Below are 24,710 nucleotides of genomic sequence, written 5' to 3' on the forward strand. Positions count from 1 at the left end.
ATCCAACCCTTTGGTAGTGTTCGAATAAAAGTATTGATAAAACATCAGCATATGGGTAGTGTAAGCATAAGTATCATTGCTTCAGTACATAATAAATTCACAACTTTTATTTATGAGCAAAGAAAGTTCCCCCTCTCCCTTTGAATTTCTCTCAGGTTCTAGCTATCATGTGACAAAAAATTAAATCTACTAACTGTTTTCACACACAATATAATTTTGAAACTTGGGAGCCTAGTGTTATATTTGTGTCTGTAGTATATAATAATGCTGATACGTTATTCTATTGAACATCTTAATGGCATTTGTTGATTGACTTGATTGATTGATTGAGAGGGACTGAGGTTTCCTTTTTTATTTTTATTTATTTATTTATTTGCTTGTTACTTAAAAATATTCTGCAAATAACTTCAATAATTTTTGAAATTGTTTGACTTAATTTGAGCCAAGGGCGGATCCAAGCTGAATGTTTGGGGGGAAGCGGTCGTTCGAAGTCAAATCAAGGTAAGAGTGTATTGCTAACAACAACAACAACAAAAAAAAAGTAAAACATATTTAGAAAAGGGAAGTAGGTAATCCCTGCAATTTCTAGAACAGAAATGGCCATCTGCGATTTCGAAGGTAGACATTTTTTTTTTACCAACAACGCCAAGTTAAGTAGTTTCTTGCTATTTATTGCTTTATTTGACTTCTGCAATCTAAAACAAAAAAAGTAAGGACAATCTATTTTAGGTTTTATTTTACATTTATAATACAAAGGTGAAAATTCTTAGGTTTTATTTTTAAAATAAAAAAATATCCTATTCTGGGGGGCAATCACCCCGATCGCTCCGCCCCCTGAATCCACCCCTGATTTGACAGTGAGTATATGCGTGACGTAGTATATTACAAACATGACAAAAAGAACTGTGATAGATTAATTACAAGCAATGCGGTTAGAAACACTGGTGCTTGAATTATAATTCCAAAACTGGCCGCCCGCACTCGTTCGTTGTTCAGGTAATACTGTAATGAAGTAATGAACCAATAATGTGCAGACGACTTTTGAGCAAAACCAACATTTGTACACGCTGTTCTAAAATTGCATTGTTCGACAAATTGGTTTCGCATTTCAGTTGATTCATTTTTGCACAAATCATTACCTGCAATCAAAATAGAAAGTAATATTTAACAAGAATTTTACCTACTTTTTTTTTAAAGACACCTATCTGTTATAAAATAACATTTCAGATAATTTTGTTGTGTAGATACAATTTGCAAAAACTAAGGTTCTCATTTGCAATTTCACCGTTTCTTCCCGTCCCGCTTCACCCACTTACGGAGGACTTAGGACGATGATTTTCTAGGAACTAGATTTCCTCCTTTGCATTATGGCACTTTTACTCTAGGCATCTTCTCCTCTGTTGCAACATTTTCGAGTCCTGGAATGATAAATACCCTCTGTGATTTCCTATAGGAGTTTTATTCTGTTCATCCGTTATTATCTTTGACCGTTTTCATATTAGTGGTACTAGACGTTTTATCTGATACAGGCACCATGTCTTGGCGGCCATTTTGAAAACGGTGACCCATATGAACAATCTTTTGACACAACGCTGTTTAGTATATGAAGATCTATCGAACGAGGTATCACTTGACCCATATTTTCGTTTAAAATTTCTAAGTTGGGCCTGGGCCCCCATGAAAGCAGGCCCTGTGGGGCACCGCGACAACATCATTCGATTTGCCCCGTGGATTTTATATTTGAATTTTTATTTGGTTCATTTATGTTCAACCGTTTTCATATTAGTGCTACTGGATGTTCATCTGATGCAGATAACATATCTTGGGAGCTATTTTGAATATGGCGACCAATATGAAAAATCTTTTGCTACACCGCTTTTTAATTTTTAAAGACCTATCTAACGAGGTGTCACTCGACCCATATTTTCATTTAAGATTTTAAAGTTGGGCCCCGGACCCCCTTGAAGAACGGCCCTGCGGGGCACCACGACATTGCCATTCGATTTGCCCCATGGTATTTCTTATTTTAGTTTTTGTTCACTTCATTTATGTTCAATCGTTTTCGAGATATTTCCGTGGAAAGGTTAAAATGGGCTCCCCTGTATATAGATAGATAGATAGATGGATAGATAGATAGATAGATAGATAGATAGATAGATAGATAGATAGATAGATAGATAGATAGATAGATAGATAGATAGATAGATAGATAGATAGATAGATAGATAGTAATCTGCAAGTGGTCTAGTTGCGGAAATTTGTCAGCAAAAAGACCACTTTCCATTATCTACTTTTATGAAAATGGCCTATTTGCTGATTGAGGTGGTCTATTGGCGGAATCTTGGTGGTCTATTTGCTGACTTGAGAAATTTGTGGTCTAAATGCGTAATAAGGCTTGCCAACCTCTGCATTTTCTACAATATAACTATGCTCAGTAGATAGCCTCATTGCTTTGCAATCATGCGATTTAAGGTTTACCGCTAGTCGGCAATACTTGCTTAGGTTTATCTGGGTATATCCCATTTCAGGGGTAGACGTAACATATAATTTCCATCAGAATATATACTTCTTCTCTAAAAATTTCCACCTTATTAGTTCATCACATTTTATTTTTCTCACGCTAGTGACTACGCCTTCTTCTACTCATTTGACATAGTTCTTATCAGCTTAAGCCGCTAGGCGGTAAGAGTTACATTCTTTTCAAGGGTACACATTTTATAAATGAAACCAAAAAAGTTATATCGCTTTTTCACCCACCACCTTCTAACATCAATATGTCACCTAAGACGTACCTCGAAGATCAAAAATGACCCCCAAAAACACCGACGAGCTTGCCAACGTTTTGGATGACCATGGATTCCATCGCGGTCGGCCGTGAAGCAAAGAAGGTATCAAGTGCATTTTGCACCTCTACTAGGAATTTCAACTGGCGTCCTCTAAGGTGATTGTCCAAGGAATGTAACAGGTAATAATCTGAGGTGCAATGTCCGGGGAGTGTGGCGGATGCAATAGGGTTTCCAATCCAAGGCGTAGAATGGTGTCCCGGATCATCCTAGCCGCGTGGGGCTGAGCGTTGTCCTCTGGTTCTTTTGCGATTCAGAAGTGCTGGCTCCAGAGTTTTGAGTTTTTCTTGAACACGATTCAACTGCTTGTAACAGATCTCGATGCATGATGCCGCGAGCAGTCCATCAAACACACAGGATGACGTTCTTCGGTGCAGTGCTGGTTTCGGCAGTTTTGGAACCGGTTCATGGGATGCTAACCAATGATGAAGGTACCGTGGAGCTTCGTACAGGACCCACTTCTCATCACATGTCAACACCCTGTCCAGAAATGGCCCCTTCCTCAGACGCGAAAACAAACAAACATATGTTGCCATCTTTCCCGGAGTCAATTCATGTGGAACGCATCTCCCCAACTCGTAGTGCTTCCTAAGTTGATGGAGGTGCTGCCTAATGGTTTATCCACTTAGACCCTACACTGATTTGTAGTTCTAGTACCTCGTATGTCTGGAAACCATTTGCCTGAATTGCTGGCTGACGATCTTCATTTTGTACAAGTTTTCTGGCACGTGGTGCGTCTTTGAGTGTTTCGTCACCGTCCTTAAACTTGTTAAGGCATCGCTGCACTGTCCGCGTAGTCACGACAATCTCACCAAAGGCCTGGTATATCTTCCGCCCCTCTGCAGTGGCGTTTGACCCGAGTTTGAACTCGTACATCATACACGCACTTATGACGTTCTGTGGATGTCCCATGCTCACTCTGTCCTTAAGCAAGTTCACGGTGTAAGTGAACTGCCACAACCAGGTTGTATGTTGGATATACCCACAACAACAACTGGCCTTGGCATTATCTCCATCCGCGTTGAACTCACGGTGTGGGAGCAAATTGAACACAGATCTCCACAAAAAGCGACAGAATTTTCTTGGTTACCTTTATAATAAGTTGTCGTGGAAGCCCGTCAATACAGTTTTGTTAATATAGTCATCTTTTAATACTCTCAAAGTTATAAGACACTGATATTCTTGGATTAGGATTTCTAAATGACGACAGTTTATGTTAGTGAAACTTGTTTGCTTATTAATAATATGAATTAAAGATGCACTGTTTTTTTTTTAAATTGAGATAAGAAATTAACAGTGATGATTATATAATTAGAAAATTCAAGTGCATTGCAACGTGCTACAATCATTCTCAAAAAAATATGTATAATTCAAATGCATTTCACACCATGATGTTCATTTTAAACGTGTGACTATAAGAAATACTGTATTCAGAAATTTTGCTGTATTTTTTATGTAACATATTTATCAATATACATATTTAAGTTATGTAGAATTTATTACTTTTATAGAAAACATAAATTCACATTTCTAATACAGTGCTTTAATTCATTTTTCGTTAAATAGGTAAAGAACTCAACTATAGATGCTCAATGGTAAAGCGCTTATCTATGGTGCGTAAAGTCCCCGGTTCGATCCCGGTTTTCATTAAGTGGTTTTTGTGGTGGCAAACAGTGTGTGCATCGAAATTTCAAGGGATTCTCCTGTTCTCTCTCGTCTTCATTTCACAATTTCGTTCATTATCATTATCACCGTCTCCCTTAATCTAGATGCATAACGAGAGACGTTAACTAAAGAAAACATTGTGTTCGTGGGTTCTCCCTTTCCTCCCATATTCTCCCTCTACACCCCTACGAGTAAGTCTATAATCTCGAACAAAATACACACTATGTTTTATAAAAATAGGAGACCTATGAAATTACCATGGAAATATTTTATTTACAATCAGGAGGGATTCACTCCCTCCTTACTGACATGTCGAAATAGAACAATGTTACGTATGTAATTGTAGAACACTTATTTATTTGAACACCAGGGAAATGAGATAATTTCAATGTCTAGTTCTCGATTGATTTTAAATTCACGTAGTAGGGATGATTGTGAAGCCTCAAAAAATATGCACCATATTGAGTCAAATTTATTATTATTATTACGAAAGTTATAGTGTAGCTTATCCTGCAAAATTGTTTTGAAGTTTTACAACATGAGGTTGCTTTGATCCACCTTTCACCCATTTAGGGGGAATTTATCCTATACTAGGGGTAAAGCCATCGATTTATTCCTGAATGATCGCAAGCACTAAATACTGTGAAGAATCCTAAAAGAAAATAGTAACTAAAGAACTTTTATCAAAATCGATTAATATTTATCTGATATCTTGGATTTTTTAAAAAAATATTCGGATGGGGTGTAATCAATCTCATTATACTTCACTGATTTCAGCTCCTCCCAGAGAGACTCAAAGAAAATATATGCCATATTGCGTCAACATTTTTTAAAACGAAAGTTGTCCTAGAACATATTTATTTAAATGAGATATCAATTCACCCTTCCACTCTTGGCAAATTTTTGTGGCGAACTGGGATATCATTGGAATCCCCTAAAAAAAATTTACATTGTGTTTTCTCAAAATCGAATAATTATTAATAATATTAATATAATGTATATCCAATTATTAATATATATACATTTATAACTAATGTAATGCACTGAACAAAAAGGAGAATGTCGTAAAATAAGCTACTAAATGTTTTATAAAATGAAGTGCGTTACATTGTGTTTTTGCAGGGAAGATTTTGCTATTAATATTATTCCTAACATGAATATTTTGTTCTAAGAACTAGCTTTCGTTCCTGTATACACTGAAACTGATGGAAGGATGTAACTACAAGAAATTTTACAGTAATTTATTCATGTAATAATCTACTTCTACACTTAAGGTTTATAAGATGTTCGTATTAATATACTTCTAAAACAACTACGCATATTATCTCTTTAAATTCGACAATAGATTATTGTATAATAATTGTCCAAAGATGAGATATGCATATCAATCGATAAAGCTAGTTGAACCTAAGAAATTGACATGCGGGAGGATAAAACCTTTTGTGTACTTTTAAAGAAACTCTGCAAAAATAAATATTTATGGTGCTAAAATATATTAGTGGCCAAAAATAGCAGACGCAGTAACATTACACCTATTAAAGCGAAATTCATATAAAAAAAAAAAAAAACTTCATAAATCATTTTATTATGACACCAGCAAGAAGTCAGTACACTCTTTGGTTAAAAATAAAATAACTTAAAATTATCATTAACTTTAATTTTAATAGAATATATCAAAAATCCAGGATTGTAATTGTAATAATTTATCCCCTTTAACTAGGACCATATGAGTCTTACCGTCTCGGACAAGGCGCTGATAACAACTATAACAAATATATGAAAGACGTTTGTGAATTTGCCCCCCCGCCACTTTCTCATTTTGATTCGGAACCGAAGCCATACATTCAGGCCCGTATTTACGTAAGTGCTATTCTGTGCTCGAGCACAGGGCGGTGGAATTTAGTGAACTGCAAAATTTTGGACTTTTTTACGATTCACAATAAAGTAACATTTAAAACTAGCAACTCGCAGAGTCCCACGCAAGCGCGAGAAAATATCTTAATGTGTTTAATTCGGTCTAATTACAATAGTTACTAATAAGCTAGGTTATCTGATTATTTTAAAGAAGTCATTTTCCCCCACCCTCACCCCAAGGGGTGAGGATGAACTTGAACATAATGAAAACTGATACCATTAAACTCAGAGACCTCGAAAACTATGAATTCAACACTAATATTTGTCGCTTTCTATTACCTTTAAAATCTCGCTCCCTCCCTGGGGAGTGAAGTAAGACCTTAAAGTTGAATTGGACTAAAACTGTCACTATTCATCTCATTGATCTCAAAAACTATGAATCAACTCTAATAGCGTTTTCGATTATTTTTAAAATGCTCCATGTTATTCTTATGGGTACTTTGCATCCCCATATCTCAGGTCAAGTGTGACCTAAGAACCTGGAACAGTTTGGATCATTTTTAAGTTTAGATCATTTCTCTTAGAGCTTTAAAATATATTAAAATTTCATTTTTCTATCTATTATGGTTCTCGAGTTGAAAAGCGCTACAAACAGACAGGCAGACAAACAGCTTATTGTATCATTAATATGGATGCTATTAAACCATTGCTGATGGTGAATAATGCAAACAGTTATTTTTCTTATAAGTTATCACCAATAATTATTGGTGTCTCAGTGATGGATGTCAGCCAATCCCAGCTTTGAAATCACGCCCCCATTAAATCCCTAGTAGGCTACTCTCTCTCTCTCTAGAAATTAGTAAAATGTATTTTCTCCGGACAGTAAATTAAAACATAAATGAATAAATTACATGCCAGTATTGAGAGAATGTGTCTCCAATGAATGAGCGGTTAAGCTCATTGCCTTGTATCAAAGGGCTCTGGGTTAGATTCCCAGTGGGGACACAAGAGGTTCGGATCCCAAGTTAAGCTATAGGTCTCGCCCTTGGTACGTCATCATCATCTCATGGAAGGCAATGGCACTATCCATGGGTTCAGCTTGCCCAGGAACCTCCGGGTCAAACACTTACTTTTGGATAGAATACCACATCATAATCATCATTGAGAGAATTAGGCTATTTAAAATTACGTTGTAACGTTTGTAACTTATAATACCTAAACTGCTACTTAACAAGAGCTGATACGTTTGCAAAATCAAAGCTTGTTTCCTTGTTTGAGACATAAGTTTGTTTGGAGCTCCTTCGTGGATAAGCGGTTAGCGTACGCGCCTATAGCGTGAGACACCCGGGTTTGATTCCCGGCGGGAGCTCGCGTGGTTCGGATTTCACGTTACTCAGTAGGTCCACGTCTCATATAGCCTCACGGCTTAACGGGACTCAATTTCATAATCATCAATCATAAGGTTGTGTGGGAGGGGGCGGCAAATTATGTAGAACACAGGGGTGCACAATTAATAAATACGGGGCTGCAAACCTTTGTTTCTCGTTTGTTATTGATTGTTTAGAAGAAAAAATATTTATTTCGAAAATCATAAAGATATATTTACAAAACAAATTTTGAATATGGACAGATTTGCCCTGGTCCCTCTACTTACAAATTTCGATTGAAAACTAAAATCATTCGTTTGATATGGGTTTGTTGTTGATTATTTTGAAGAAAGGTAGTTTGTTTCGATAAATATAAGAATATATTTACGATGTGGTTTGGATGAAAATAGTTTGTTTCTCGATCGTTATTGATTGTTTTGAAGAAAGATAAAAAAGTAGATATATTTACAGAATACATTTGATGAGCCACTTCGCACCGCTTATTCTATTTTTAAATTTCGATTCAAAGCTGAAGTCAAGTTTGTTTTTCGTTTCTTATTGATTAGTTTAAGAGAAAATAGTTTGTTTCGAAAAATATTAAGAGCCATTTACGAAATAAAGTTGGGTGGGTCAACTTCATACTAGTCGTTTAAATTTCAAATTTCAGTTTTAAAAAACTCAATTATTAGTTGTTTTGCGTGTTATTGATTGTTTTGAAGAAAAATCGAAAAGTATTAAAATATTTTGATAATAAAGTTGGTGGTCATCTTCACGGTTGCCCTGCATTTCCAAATTGCATTCAAAGCAGAAAGTAGTAAAAAAATGTGAAGAGGAACACAATCAGTACCGTACGCAGAAAGTCATCAAGGGGGTTCAGACTTCGAAGTTCATATAATTTCAAGTATTTATATCTGACAGAATAATTAATATCAATTGAAAGTAGAACATATTTTATGATAAGCTTTAAAAAGGAAAAGGCCAAATAATAATACCCGATACGATACAGATTCCATAAGAAACCAGTACGGTATTTCATTACTTCTTTTATACTTTGATAGTAAGAATTGAAACACAACGAATACGGATTACATAATAACGCTTTAAAATTGCTTTATTTCTTACAAATTAAAAAGAAAGAAAGTAATACTATTTGATGGAACAAAGACTGAATAAAAATAGTGCTTCATTCTCCCTTTATACATTAATCAAGTGTCACATATACACCCCGTGATGGTGTTTAGTTTTAATGGCATAATATTTTTTCAATTATTATTGAAATCATAAGTGGTTAAAATTTATATCACTTCTAGTTTTAATGGAGATATTAGAGTGGAGACCAAATATATTCTCGGGATGCTTAATTGATTACAGATGACTGCGTCTTGCTATATAATACCGTTTTCAGTTTATGACGATCAACGTTGGAAGCGGACTCATATTGTTTTTGTTATATGTAGAGCAATACTTAATAATTTTCGAAAGAACCTATTTCTTTCAATAGAATCAGTAACAACTGAAAAACAAACGATTGACTTCGGTTTCGAATCAAAATTTGAAAGTGGAGTGAGTGTGAAGTTAGTCCCAGCTTTATTTTTAAATATCTCTTAAAGTTTTTCGAAATAAATTATTTTTTCTTTATTCAAAACAATCAATAAAAAATGAAAAGAAAACGATTGATTTTGGTTTCGAGTCGGATTTTGAAATAGAATGTAAAGAAGCTCCAAACTTTATTTTGCAAATATCTCCTGAAGTTTTTCGAAACAAACTATTTTTTCTTCAAAACAATCAAAAACAAAAGATTGATTTTGGTTCTGAATCGAAATTTGAAAGTGAGGGAGTTAGTGTGAATTTGCCCCAACTTTGTTTTGTATATATCTCTTAATGTTTATCGAAACAAACGATTGTTTCTTCCAAAGAGTCAACAACACACAAAAAACAAACGGTTGGTTTTAGTTTCAAGTCGAAATTTGAAAGTCCAGGGGGAGGAGGGGGGCAAGGCAACTTTATAGATGTATGTGAAAGTAGTCTCACAAATATCAAGTATGACTAACTTGTAAGATAAGAAAACTCTGTCTCTGTCTGTGTAATTTTCTGCATCTCCTCCCTAATATTCGTAAATAATTTTTGCTTTTTTGGCAATATAATTGTATTTTTCCATATTTAAACGATTGAAATCTAGTTTTAATTTCGTGAAGAAAACATCGGCATCAGAAAATTTTATCTATTGTGTATCGTTATATTGTAGTTTATCTACTGTGCGAGGTTGGCAGCCTTACTCCGGATTTAGACCACAAAAACACAATGTTGCAAACTAAGTAGCACGTAATAAAACATTAATTGGGCAAGAAAATTAATCATGTGACGATTGAAAGGAACCGCATGGTGCATTTTTTAATGTCAGTTAGGAATTCATGTTCATAAATTGAATGTCACCATTAACTTACACTCGGTTTTAAGTATTTGATTTAAAACACCGGTCAAATGACATTGAAGTTTTCAGATAGGAGATGGTGACACTGAATTCTGCAAATAGACCACAAGCAGCTTTAATTATTGTATGTGCATTATTAAGCATTTTAATGAAAATATTGAAGTAAAAATTGTCATGTACAATATCACCCTAAAGGGAAATATGTTTCAAACCTTATTTTCCTTAAACGTTTACAGAAAATTACATTATTCCGGTTTTTCGCGAAATCTGGTTCTTTTTTCCGCATATAGATCACTTTTTTCGGTTTATAATAAATATTTGCATATTAAACGCTCAATCAAGATGGAAACCTATTTTAATGACTAATAATACCACATTAAACAATTACAGATACTCACAATAGTTAATATCAGAAATTTTAAAAATTCAATTTTTTTCACTTTTCCCTTTGATGACTGAACATCATTCTTGACTAACACATTGAATTTTTGTTCCAAAAATGCAAACTTTTTTATTTGAAGGTTGACAATATAGTTGATAAAGATTAAATTGTTCCTTTCAGCTCTCTAATGCCTATCAAACATCAATATTCTAAAAATAAAACACTTTTCTTTGTGATTTTCATAGTCGGCAAATAGACCACTTTGGGACATGTTTTTCTCAGTTGATAGCACAATTTTGCAATGAAACACTAGTCGGCTTTTACTTTTTTGCTTAATTCTACGCAATTCACTGTACCTACTATAATTTATTATGCCGTAGTACTATTTTTAGACCTATAAATTACGAGTCCGCAAATAAGCCACTTTCAAGCAGCTATAGATAGATAGATAGATAGATAGATAGATAGATAGATAGATAGATAGATAGATAGATAGATAGATAGATAGATAGATAGATAAATAGATAGTGAGATAGAGAGAGAGAGAGAGAGAAGATTATATACGACAGCAGTAGAGTTTGTTTCGGAAGAGGCTTGAAAACCGGTAACAAACATTTGTGTTGTACTTGCAATGCAAAAAATGATTACAAATTTATTTCGGGAGGGGCTTGATCCTGATACCTACCCCCTAAATACACCACTGTGCAGGTACATCAATCAACCGTTCCCATATTTTCTCATACAGCAATGAAACAAATTTTGAGTAAAGGCAAAATAACTATCAATATTTGAGACGAGACCGAGACTTTCGAGACTGACCAGCTCTCGTCTCGGTCTCGTCTCGGTTTATAGAGGTCTGTCTCGGTCTCGGTCTCGTCTCGGTATGTGAAAGTCCGTCTCGGTCTCGGTCTCGTCTCGGTATATAAAAGTCCGTCTCGGTCTCGGTACCATCCCTAGTATCCACTATATACAAGAAATGGATTCTACTATTATACAAATAGATGGATATCGTGAGATCTATGCAATATGTACTGTATATTAAAATCTCACACAAGCTTATTACAAACCGAAGTCACTGGCAAGAGGATGTGATAAAATGGGAGTCGTGATATTAATTAGGTTCAGAACCACTGCTCTATTCAAACCGAAAGTGGTGAAAATAAACCGTTTCCATTTTTAACGTATTGATCATTAGAGCAAAAATGGTAAAAGATAGGAAGAAGCGCTTTTCTTTAACGTTTCTAGAACTTACAGATGATAAGTTCCCATTAAATGTGGCCACCTTTCCTCGGCTTTAATTTTACCAATAAGTTAAATGAATTGATCAATTAAAAATTTTGGTTTTCAGCATGTTGAGACAATTAATCCTCTAATTGTTTATACGTCATGAAGGCTCCCTCGTGGCTAAGCGGTTAGCGTACGCGTCTTTGGCATGGGAGATTCGGCTAAGATTCCCGGCGGGAGCTCATGTGGTTCGAATCCCACGTAAAGCTGTAGATCCACTTCTCATATAGCCTAGCTGCTCAAAAGGAATGCTAAAGTGAAATCAAATTAAATGTTTGTGTGTCATATTTATTTTGTAATTTTCTTTAGCACTAAAGTCTTAATTTTGTGTCCTTCAATTATAAAACAAAGAGCAGAATCACGTTTAAGTAACGTGAATGTATTTGGTTTGTATGTCTTAACAGGGGCGGGTGCAAGGGGGGATAAAGCCCCCCTTGACACTCAGGTATACACTGAATAAAATGGGCTTCAATCCTGCTTTACACTGGATAAAGCTGCAAACTATGGTTTAGCCCCTCCCTTGATCATATTCTGGATCCGCCACTGTGTCTTAATATGTTCTCAATTAATATTGAAAACGGAAATGGTAGTGGATTTTTACTACTTCTGGATTTAGTACAGAGATTAGAGTGGAGATGGAAGAATATTGCTTCTTGCAATTTATTGCCGGTTTTATTCTATAGCGACCAATGTTAAAACCGGAAGTGGTTAATTTCTACCAGTTCCGATTTGAATACAAGGTTAAGAGAAAGAAGATTGTATTTATTCTTAAATGCTAAATCGAGTCCGAAAAATCCGCTCAACGCTATTTCTTACAGTATTTGATCTATGTAGATTGAAACCGGAAGCTGAGTGGATTTTCATTAGTTCCGATTTTAGTAGAGAGTTAAGGATAATGGTAGATTTATTCTTTGAAAGCTTAATCGATTAGAGGAAACCGATTATCGGTATCTATTATCATTTTTGTACTACACTGATAAACGTTTAAAACCGGAATTAATTCATTTTACCAGTCCGCTAGATGGATCACTTGCATCTGTGATCTTGATTCCTAGCCTTTAACCCCCCAACATCCTGGATGAAATTGATAGTGATCCATGCACTGATTCTTAAGATGTTTTGTCACCCGATCGAATATACGAACGCACATTTCTGTCTACTGGACGGACAGATAGGCTAAATATGCGAGGTAATATCAAAAAGTCTCGAGACTAGTTCTGTAAGACGCCAACACATAGTAGCGCAAGGCTGCACGCGCAGGTACAGAGATTGCCGACTTTCATAAGTTAGTGTCCCGAGAGACATCGTTCTGTGCACATCAGAACTGTGCAACTGGTGCTATTCTGACCACCTGCGCTACCATATCTGCGATTTCATCTTGGAAAATACGTCAGAGTAATGAGTGAACGCGAAATTCTGTATGAAACTGGGCAAATCCGCCACTGAGACGTTTGACATGATTCGCCAAGTGTAGGCTACGGTGATTCAGAATTTCTCGTTCGCTCGTTCTTCTAACTTGTTGTTCATGAGGTGTACTACTTGAGGTGTACTCGGTGTGACCTTTCCAACGAAATATAATACATGCAGATCCCCGTGTACTACTTCTAGTACTTCCCTTGTGAGAGATCATTTGTTAAACTGTAGCTGTAAGAATTTCTAAAAACAAAATGGTTAAACTAAAATTTACTGTTCCTGGCTATAACTGGTTAAAATTCATGTTATTTCTAGGTATAACAAGCGGTTCTGCAAACTCCAAATATTTTAACCAGTTCTAGGGAACCGTTGCGAACCACCTGAATAGCAACACTGAGTGTACTCTACAAGAGCAAAAACTCCTATGGTTACTCATTCAACTGTTCAGAGTACTCGAATAATCGCTGTTTACAGCTCAAGCTCAAACCACATTTCAGCACTAGTATTAAGTTTATTATAAAAAAAATTATGACAGAAAGCGGAAGATGGAAACAACTTGCAACTGGCAAAATGATCCAAAAAGAAACTATGATACATAATGTTATTTAAATTTTAGGGGAGTATTAAATATAATAAAAATTGTTCAATAAGTGTGTTTGTACCAAACATTGCTACGATTTGTGGCAAAGAACTAATAAGGATTACAAAGGATAATAATGCTTCTTGCACTATGGTTTACACCATTGTATTATTCTTAAAAGTATCTCTGATATCACTTCAAACTTACACCTATCGAGGAGATAGGAGAACTATTAGAAAACTACCCATTCCAAAAAATGATGTGAAAATGTGCAAATTTGAGAATATGAATCATTTATTATTACTGATCAACAAGATATTCTAATTATTGTAGATACTCTTACAATAGAATCTAATAGATTATGTCAAATTTTTTTTTAAAAAAACTATGCAGTTTGTATAGCAGTGATTTCAATTCTGCCACAATTTATCATATTATATTTACCGACATGTTACATAAAAATAATTAATTGAATTTAAAGCACTCTCAAAATACTGTACAATTTTTAAATTTCTTCTTGAAATTATTTGGTATTCGTAGTATATCCACATTTACAGATGGGCTTCGGCATCTTGCGGCCATAACTAATTTATATTCGGAGGTTCTTCGCCCCCCATTACACCACCCCATAAGCTGTCCAGTAATGAAAGTGTTTCAAATATTATTTGTTTTCCTTTTACGACCACCCTGAGCAATTGCGTGCAAGAGAATTTTGCCTTGTTTGCCCAATCTTAAATCCGAGACCAGCAAGAAGAGTTCGTATTAAAATCGAGACTAACGTGCAAATAAGATTTTCTATAGATTACAATGTTAGCTATACATCCTTCTAACTCCTATATCCTTTTGTCAAATTCCGTACTTTTACTAATTTACACTAGTACTTTAGGAATATATACATACCATGTCTATATCCCCGATTGTTGGGAGAGAAAGTTTACTTTTTAAACCTTGTAGCACTTCACACATTGAACTTTCTCGCCTACCATGCACCTGAAACATTGTTTTTTCGACACACTGCAACGCCTGTTTAAGTAACCATCCCTAATAAAAGTAAAAGCGTATTTCCAATTTTCATGCCTCGAAGGTGTTGGCATTCTTACAATATGTGAGAAGAATATGGTTTATCAAGTAGCTTCCTCCGTTGTTGAGTGGAAGACGTCCCGGCTGGTCTAGTGGCTAGCGCATGCACCTTTGGTGTAGATGGTCCCGGGTTTGATTCCCGGTGGGAGAGTTTTTGGAATTTTAACTGTCTTTGATGTTTCTCTCTCTGTCGTTATATCTTACTGGAAAAACAAGTAACAAGGAAGTAAAACATAGTGATAAGTAGTTAATCAAGTTACTAAGGAATGTTCGGTAAACCAGTTAACTTTTTTTTTTTAAAAAAAAAAAAGGTGGTTAACGTCATGGCTTCATAACCCAGAGGTTCTTGGTACGAAACCCATTTCGTAAAGAGTAAATTTTACAATTGTTCATTTTCTACATCATAAGATCTTTCTCATAGTGCGCAATCATCTGACCTCCACCTTAAATCAGCCAACAGATGTGATGCTCACAGGTTTTATTAAGAAATTTTGATTTTTATGCTCCACCAAATTACAATTTTCTTCAGTATATGCCTTCTATCCAATCGTTTCTTTCTCCAATTTTAACCTTGCATATGTGAATGTATTCCTCTCTGTCCCCGTATTTGAATCTCTTTCAGTCCTCTCTCTCTCTCTCTCTCTCTCTCTCTCTCTCTCTCTTAATGTTGGCCTGGAAACAAACCTTCAAGTTTTGAAACCAGATGTAAGCAGTCTACCAATGGACCATAGGGACTCTTAGGCTTCATTGTCCATAGCTTCACTGTTAGTAGGCTGCGATATTTAGGATTTACTGGTTTTACTGAGGAACTTTATGCTGTCTGATTATTTGTTTCTCGAATTCTTAGTTTGCATACGTGAATGTCTGTCCCCTCTCTGTTCCCATATTTCAATGTCTTTCTCTCGCTCTCTCTCTCTTTCAATCTCTCCATCTCCTCTGCTCTTTCTCTCTTCCTCTCAATGTCATCCGTCAAGAAGTTACATCGTATGGGATCAAACATCCGACTCTTGAAGCTAGACTTATGCTTCTACCAATGGCCACCAAGACTCCCTATAGATTTGTTTTTAGTAGACTATAGGTGATTAGGAAGTTCAAAGGAGAAATATAGGCAGAAAAGTCAGTAAAATAGTCGCTTTCGTTCTGCTAGATCTCGATCTTCAAGATGCTTCTCGCAGTGGGTAACCAATTACAGAAAAAGTGCATGATATTATGGCAGAAGTTGAGCAAAAGTGGCATCGCTAATGACCTTAGTATTCGTCACCAATGTTAAATCATTCGGATCGGCAAAACCGGCTGAAAAAGTTGTTTATCCCTTTGTTGTAAGCAACCCACCTTATTTTGTTGAATTTCTGGTTGCAGCATACTTAGGAAGTTTTCTTATAAGGCATAGCAGAAATTATTTGATATTTTTTTTAAAAAAAAGTATTAAATATTCAATTATTTATATGTAAAACCCTTTCTTGGGAATAGCTTATTCGAAAGTGAAAACCGCATCGAAATATAACCAACAGTTCTTGAGATAATCGCAAACATACCTAGAAACAGACATACAAACTAGTGGTGGGCACAAAAACTGGTTTTTAGAGATTCCGAAACCAGTTTTCGAAAATCTTCAAAAAACCGTTTTTCGCCGAAACCGGTTATCAGTTTTCTCTAAAGCCGGTTCGGTTTTTCACCGGATCCGTTTTTCTCCAAAACCTGTTTCAGCTTATCCCAAAACTGGTTCTATTTCTGACCAGAGTAGTGACTTCGTTGTTCTCCGGAAACCGATTCATTTTCCACAGAAATAGTTTTATGTTTTCCAAAAGAGTTTCGGTGAAAAACCAAACCGGTTTTGGAAAAACCGAAATGTCGATTTTGAGATTTCGGTTTCCCTAGAAAACAGTTTTCGTTTTTTTTTTAATAAAAAACCGATTTTGTCCATCCCTAATTACAAACATACAAACATATAGGACAAATTGAGACCCAGTTTAAAAAGACTCAGAATAATAGTGGTCATTCAAGTGTTAGTCAATAGTTATGGAAACACCCGTATACAAATGAACATATCGTTTCTAGTAAATATAGCGTCCCAGGAGGTTATGTAATGACATTAAGTCATATATTTCGCATTTCTCCTTTAAATGGGAGAATTTTATTAGTATAGTTTTCCTTAAATGCATTATGTATATAGCGCTATTTTGCGGGAGCAAATCAATCTTTCGTTAAATGCGAGAATTCGTTAAATCAGGGTTGTACTGTTGTTTAAAGCTAAGATGTTCATGCTTCGGAGAGTTTCTAAAAGTTGCTACAAGATGGCACACAAGAACCACATTAGACCACACCATCTGTTAACTGTTTATTGAACCTTGAAAGAATCCTCAAAGTATAACCTTTTCTGTAATGTGAAGCAACTTTTATACTACAAACGGCTGACTCACCAGTTTTCTCGCATGCTACTTGTTAACTTCAAAGAGTTACTTTAAAAGTGAGCAATATATATTCTCTCCTCTTTGATCTTTCTTTCTTTTTACCCTTTGAGGGTGTGTGTTTGCGTCAGTTTTAGGTTTCAAGAATCTGTTAACAGGTTCATTAACATGTATGATAAACTCTTGAGGGACAGTTGAGTATCTACTTGAAACAAATTTACAAGCTCAGAATTTTAATTATGGACTTGTAGAGTACTTTCGAATGTTTAAATGCAAATGGCATGATGTATCTACAAATTACATTAGTTTTTTTTTAAGTAACTTTTCGAATTTTTACTAGCTGTTCTTTATTTCTTTTTTAAGACTTCAAAACTATGTCATGCGTACATATGAAATAAAAGTCTTACAGAACATTTACATCAGCCCATCCGTCTGTCTGTCGACAGGTATCATAATAAAAATGACAAGAGGAGTTTAAGAGCCTGACATACTAAATAATTCAAAAATAATACAAAATTTACAATTTTTCTTTTGCTTGTTTTTTTATAAGTGAAAGAACGTAATGAAATGCAACTTACCAGAATCAGAAAATGTTATTCTATAACAGAAAATATAAAAACTGAAGAAACTGCAGTGTTGCCAGACATAGAAATTACAGTGTTGCCAAAGTAACATTTCCCCCAAAATCTACGTTAACGCGGCAACTAGAGAAATGAACTCAACTGCATTTGATTACCTACCATGTTCGTTTGGTATCCTGTGAACTATTTTCTGTTGTAGAATAACATTATCTGTGATTATGTTAAGTTGCATTTCATTATCTTCTTCCACTTATGAGAAACAAACAAAAGAAAACTGGTAAATTTTATAATTTTTAGTGAGTCAAACTCTTAAGAAACGCTTTTTCCAATCAATTCTGTGTCCTATGAATAAGTTCCATCTCCGCTAACACTCTATTCAAACGGAAGTGGTAGAAATTAACCATTTCCGATTTCCAGGTTTATCACCACGGAACAAATCCGGTAACAGACAGCGACATTTTTTTTTTTTAATTGACTCGTCGTCTAATACGAACATATGACCTCCACTCACAACACTCTTATCTAAATCGGAAGTGGTTAAAATTTACTAATTCTTCCGGTGTCAATACTCATTTCCATAAAGCAAAAATATATCGAGAAGTGTTTTCTTGCAATTGATGCAGCGTCTGAAACCTTCTACTTAAAGCGGAAGTGGTAGAAATGAACAATTTCCGGTTTAAATGTTGATCGCCATAGAACAAATACTGAAATAGATAACCGACAAGCTGTTTTATGGAGTAGTTTCAGCGTCTCAAGAGAACATACCATCATAAATCGGAAACGGTGAGACAAATGTGAAAAAAAGGAAAAGAAATGTGGCATTATTTTCAAAGCACAACCATTTGAGTTTAAACGTCTTTTAGGGCCCCCACAGAGTCCCAGATGAGTACAACTAAAAAGTTTCAAATGGCAAGAGGGGTTCAGGAGCGCATCGTTTGAAAGCTCTTGTTAAATGTACAGTAAGTAGATGCAGCACGTCTTAACTTTCTACGATAATCCTGTGCAAAATTGCAGCGGGTCAATATGTAAACAAAATCAATATGTAATTGAAAATCTATGTCCACCTTGAATCCAAGATTGCCGCTTAAAACCTATATCGAAAGGATACGCATACCAAACTGGTGAAGCTAGGAAAACCAAATTTGGCATTAATATTGATTAGTAGTTGACGAAAATATGCAAAATGTTCAAAACCGAGACATCTTGAGTTCAAAATGCCGCACTATGTATCGAACGCATGTCCAGCTCAAACCACTGGTGTTCCAAAAGCGAAATATGGTATTTACGTTTATGGTTAATAGTAGATATCCACAAAATATCAAGGAGTATAATCTGTAATCCAATATGGCTACCAGCATGAAAAATGAGTTTGTATATACCGTAAATATGCTATTGCTTGAAATATTGTAAGCAAACCAACAAAGTTTGACGAAGCTCCATGTACTGAAATGACATACACGTGGTTTGGTCTGCTCACCAATTTTGTAGATGAACTTTTTTTTTTTTTTTTTTTGTATATTTGGTATTGCTTAAAATAATGCGATCAAACCAATGAATGTCATTCAAATGTAACCCTCACGAATACATTACAATAGAGCCCTTAACGTGACTGGTGCAGCAAGTCCTTTATGTATGAACTACGTATGACAAGTTAGAAAAATACCCGAAGGTCAGTGGCGTAATTACGATTTTGTTTCGGGGGGATTCGCTAACTTTAGTCCTGGAAATTGAAAATTCTGCCAGATATTTTATTTACTTTGATATAGTAAATAAAATGTTGGGGGGGCTTAAGCCCGAAAGACACCCTTAAATACGCCACTGCCGAAGGTATTCAATTTTTGTTTACGAATAGGTCAGAGATGTGTGTTCGTCGCGTATTTGTTATATTCACGTAAATGATATCGAGAGAACCGTGATGAACGTGCATTAAGAACAAAACATATATGTGTTGTTACCGAATGACATAATAATATTGAAGTGAATAGAAATTCAATTATTCTTTAGTCTTCCTATTGTTTCTAAATACATAATAGAGAAAAATAGAGATTTAGATTTGTACTATTATGAATGGCGTAGGTTTTAAGCGGCAATCTTGGATTCAAGGTGGTCATTGATTTTCAATTAAGCTTTTGTTTACATTTTGACCCGCCGCAATTTTGCACAGGATTATTAGAAAGTCAAGACGTGCTGCATCTACTTACATTTAACAAGAGTTTTCAAACGATGTTCTACTTAACCCCTCTTGCCATTTGAAACTTTTTAGTTGGACCCCACCTGGGACTCTGTAGGGGCCCTGGGACAAGACGTTTAAACTTAAATTGTTGTACTTTGAAAATATTGCCACATTTCATTTCCTTTTTTTACATTTGTCTCACCGTTTCTGATTTATAGGGGTGGCCGTAGACTTTCCAATTAAGTTTTTGTTTAGATTTTGACCCGCCGCTATTTTGCACAGGGTTGTCGTAGAGAGTCGAGACTTGCTCTGTTTTCTTTCATTTTACAACAGCTTTCAAACGATGTGCTACTTAACCCCCCTTGTAATTTGAAAATTTTGATTTGGACCCCGTCTGGGACCCTGCGGGGGACCTTAGGGCAAACTTTTTATCCACAAAACTGTGTGTCATTGAAAATGATGGGATACGTGTTGGCCGAATTTTCCATTTACCGAACCGTTTTCGAACAAATGACTAGGTTCAAACTATTCTGCCAGCTTTTGTAGCTTTTACATTACAAAATATGTTGTAACTCACGATATTCCGCCCGGTGACACGTATAACTTTGGAATTCGTCTACCTATCACATATCAAATGCAAACACAATTGTCTCGTTCGGATCTCAGCGGAGCCACTGCGTGACCCTCCCTTGTGAGATATCCCACTGGTTTCTGTCCCAATATTGCCCCGGTGATAGGGTTAACTTTGGGACACGCCATGATCTCAAGATAGATAGTGCTCACTGAAAATAAACCAATGATAAACTTAGGTAAACCAATAATAAGTAAAACACACTAGTGTTATGTTTTTAAAGAATATGTTTGTATTTAACTATCTTATCAACAATCCTGTTGAGGATGAATATTTGAAAAAAAAAAGTGTGCTAAAGAAGTCTTAAAAAAATAATGTAACTCCCATTAGACAAATTAACAAGAAAATACTATAAAGGACTAAAGACTACACTGGAAAATGTTGTATTGTATATACAAATGCATCAATTGAAATAAAGGGAAAAGTGTCCAAAGAGAGAAAAAAATACAGTTATCTATTAAATATTAATCGCACAAATCCAACTCGTTCATACTGAAGATTTCTCGGTAATTTTTAAGTCTAAAACCGGTAAAACTATAGCTAATAATAGTTTCTTGAAATGGATTCAATTACCGAAGAATAGATTTCATCTCCATCCTTATCCTCAAGGGCGCCGATCCTGAGTCGAGGGGGCCCGGGCCCCCAATGCTGATGTGGGCCCCATGTATTTTTATGAATACCTATTTTTATTGTTATATGATTTTTTAAATGAATGTACATATTTTTGGCATAATTTGAACTTAATTTATCTTAGGATCCCTCATATATACTTTCTTAGAACTTTGCAACCAAACACACATCTAAATCCCCCCACTCCCAAACGTTGCAGAGAAATCGGCGCTCTTGCTTATCCTTCTTCCAAAATAGGAAATGGTAGAAATCTACTACAATTTCCGATATGTTCTTCATAGACAGTAACCCATAACGAGAAATGACTTTTTAATATGTATCTGGCGCTTCAAGAACATGCTTCATCTTCATCCGAATCTCTCTCCTCTATTCGAACGGAAATTGGTAGAAATTAATCATGTCCCGTTTCAACACTGGTCGCCATAAAGAAAAACGGTAACAGATAACGAGAAGAAGTTTTCTGATATGATTATACTATCACAAGAATATGTTTTATTCTTGCTCTTATTTATCTAAGTAAAATGTAAGCTGTAGGAGTGTCCACAATATCCTGTTTCGATTCCTTGATTCCTTTAGAAAGATCTACTAGGTAGCAAGATTTTTGCTTCCTTTCTTTTCATGTAAAGGGTGCCATACAAAGAACGCATCTTTTGAAATGTCCGCCATTTTTTGTTCTAGTAAGTTGGCAGCACTGAAGGTTACATGATTTTCATTTGTTGTCTTTGTGGTTAGTACTCACGGAGCGCCAAATAGGGAATGATCGTTATCGCCAAACATTCACCAGTCTGCACAATATTCACCACAATTGTAATAAGATTTCAGTACGACAACATGCTGTTCCTTCGTGAAACTCTCCATTCTTACCCGTAGAGAAAAGAGTTGCCGAGTATTCGGTGTTCCATGACTACTAACCACAAAGACAACAAATGAAAATCATGTAACCTTCAGTGCTGCCAACTTACTAGAACAAAAAATGGCGGACATTTCAAAAGATGCGTTCTTTGTGGCACACCCTTTACATGAAAAGAAAGAAAGCAAAATTCTTGCTACCTAGAAGATATTTCTAAAGGGATGAAGAATCGAAACCGGAGTTAGATTCATTGAGCGTTTCAAGCACAGGTTCAATCTCGACCTTGTCGATCTACTGTGACCGGATATGAAATATCTACCACTTTGCTGTTTTAATATTAATTTCCGTTGTACGGAAGTTTACCGTATTTTCACAATGTAGAACCAAACTCACTTGTACTTTTCCGAAGTTTTAACCCCTTACAGCAATAGTTAAAAGAACAGCTTGAGAAAAATAGTTAATCTAATACATGTAAGTACTAACATCACCATTCCGGATTTTAACGCAAACACATATACTTTTCAACAAAATGTGTAACCTAAAAATGTATCATATTAAGTATATAACACATGAAACAATATGAGCTCGGGAGCTTAAACTCTGGTCCCCCCGCTTGATGAAATTCTGCGTACACTACTGATCACCACCATAATTAGTATACATCAGATCACTTTTGTTCCCCTGCCAACCAGTCTTGACGTAAGAAGTTCTTTCTTCACCACCGTTAAGAGATAGAAATCTTCTTTGCTCCTCGTCTTTTTTTCTTTAATTTTCATATTTTTTTTATAATATCCTCAGTAACATCCTGGTTCACACGCATGGGAAGGGTCTACCAGGGAACTTCCTAACTCAATATACATTTGCACACTTTGTCAATAAAACTTGCAACAAAATTCATCAAAGGGAGAATTCTGACCCGGCCAGTGAGCTTAGAGCCATAAAATACTCAAATGCCCACTACACAATTATTATTTAATACTCTCGGGTATAGTTATACTAATACCAATAAAGGTGAAATGCGAATGTGGGAGGAATTCTAGTCCAATATCTTACCTCATATACGTTGCCTAAATTGTTCCTTAAAATACTGACTTCCATATACGTAATGAAATAAAATTTTATGAATTTAAAGGTATCTTCTTTATGATAGAGAATCTTTTCAATTAAATACAAGCCATATACACGATTTCCCAAATATATATAAATTTAAGGAATAAGTAACGTTTTTGCAAATCAAATCTATTTCAGTTATTCTTTTGAAATTGACCTCAATAAGTACCATATGAACCCACCACATACAAGGATATGATTCTAACGCATTTTATACTCGTTAATTGAAACAACTATCATTTAGCATTTTCACCAATTAAGATAATTAAATTCAATATTACAAAGTAAGTCTATAACTTACCAAATATATGGTACAGCCTAAATTATGAACAGCAATTGTTCGTTACATAGGACTCTACATTTCTGCTTTGGTGCTTATTAAAATAGCATAATAGGTTTACGAAGTGGGAGATAATTACCATACTTAGCTTGTAGATTATAGAATATATCAAACGAACATTTCCGAGTAATCGACTTAATTTGTAGATTTCACTTAATAACCCACACGAACAGTCCACTCGTGGAAAATTCAATCCAATCAATAGTTCGTCAAAATGGAAATATGGATTAATTAACCAATCGATTAAAGAAGATAATTCCACGGAGAATCCATTATATTGTAATTTCAACACCAACTTATGCATGGTATTGCACTATATATGTATATCGAGAATCACTGCCACAATACAATTTTACTTCCATGACTAATAAAACTTTATGCTTCGCTACTGTATAACTATACAGTCTTATCAGACCACTCCGGAAAAGGTGTTGACCGTTCCCAATTTTACACTTGTATGCCCGTGCATACTCCAGCGCACTTCCACCTTCCAGCCAAACTTCGGCATTATCGCTCTAAGTAGCATTATCAGCAGGGCCCGGATTTTGTTGACAAGTCAACTTTTTTTCTGTTACGCATAGGACAAGGCAAATTCAAATAAGAATGTTATCCATCAACTCTAGGTTCTAAAATTATATTTTTTTTTAGGGTCAACTTTTGGTCACTTTTTACCATTTTCAAGTTTCAGGTCATTTTTCACTATTTTAAGGTCACTTTTAGGTCACTTACGGCCTTTTTATTCTTTTCTTTTACATAAGGAAATCTTAAAATGAACAGTTTATGGATGTGAAAAAGACGAAATTAAATAATCTCTTTTCATGTTTTCTAACTATTGGGGTGGAAAAACTGCATTCCTAACAAGTTAATGAAAACAAATCTGTAGTGGGTTGACGAAAGGTGGGGGTTGGTAGGTGGCCAAACAGATAGTTTTGGGTTGTTGACCACAAAGGATGTGATCACGTAAATAACTAAAAATGGATTAGAAGGCGTACAAAGACTATCTTATCTATTATTTTCATGAAGTCTACATTTGCGAACTTTTTATTCTTTAAGAGTGCTTCCTAGTCTCAATTCGGGACTGAATTAAC

The 24,710-nt window shown here is 35.3% G+C and overlaps 1 protein-coding gene across 1 annotated transcript in view; it reads left to right on the forward strand.

Moving 5' to 3' along the window:
• Nucleotides 1-24,710, forward strand: part of LOC145671314 (dipeptidase 1-like) — a 266,200-nt gene that overhangs the window by 94,597 nt on the left and 146,893 nt on the right. The window lies entirely within an intron of this gene.

The sequence above is a fragment of the Thermobia domestica genome, chromosome 2, assembly GCF_964235325.1.
Source record: "Thermobia domestica chromosome 2, izTheDome1.hap1.1, whole genome shotgun sequence".
Classification (NCBI taxonomy): domain Eukaryota; kingdom Metazoa; phylum Arthropoda; class Insecta; order Zygentoma; family Lepismatidae; genus Thermobia; species Thermobia domestica.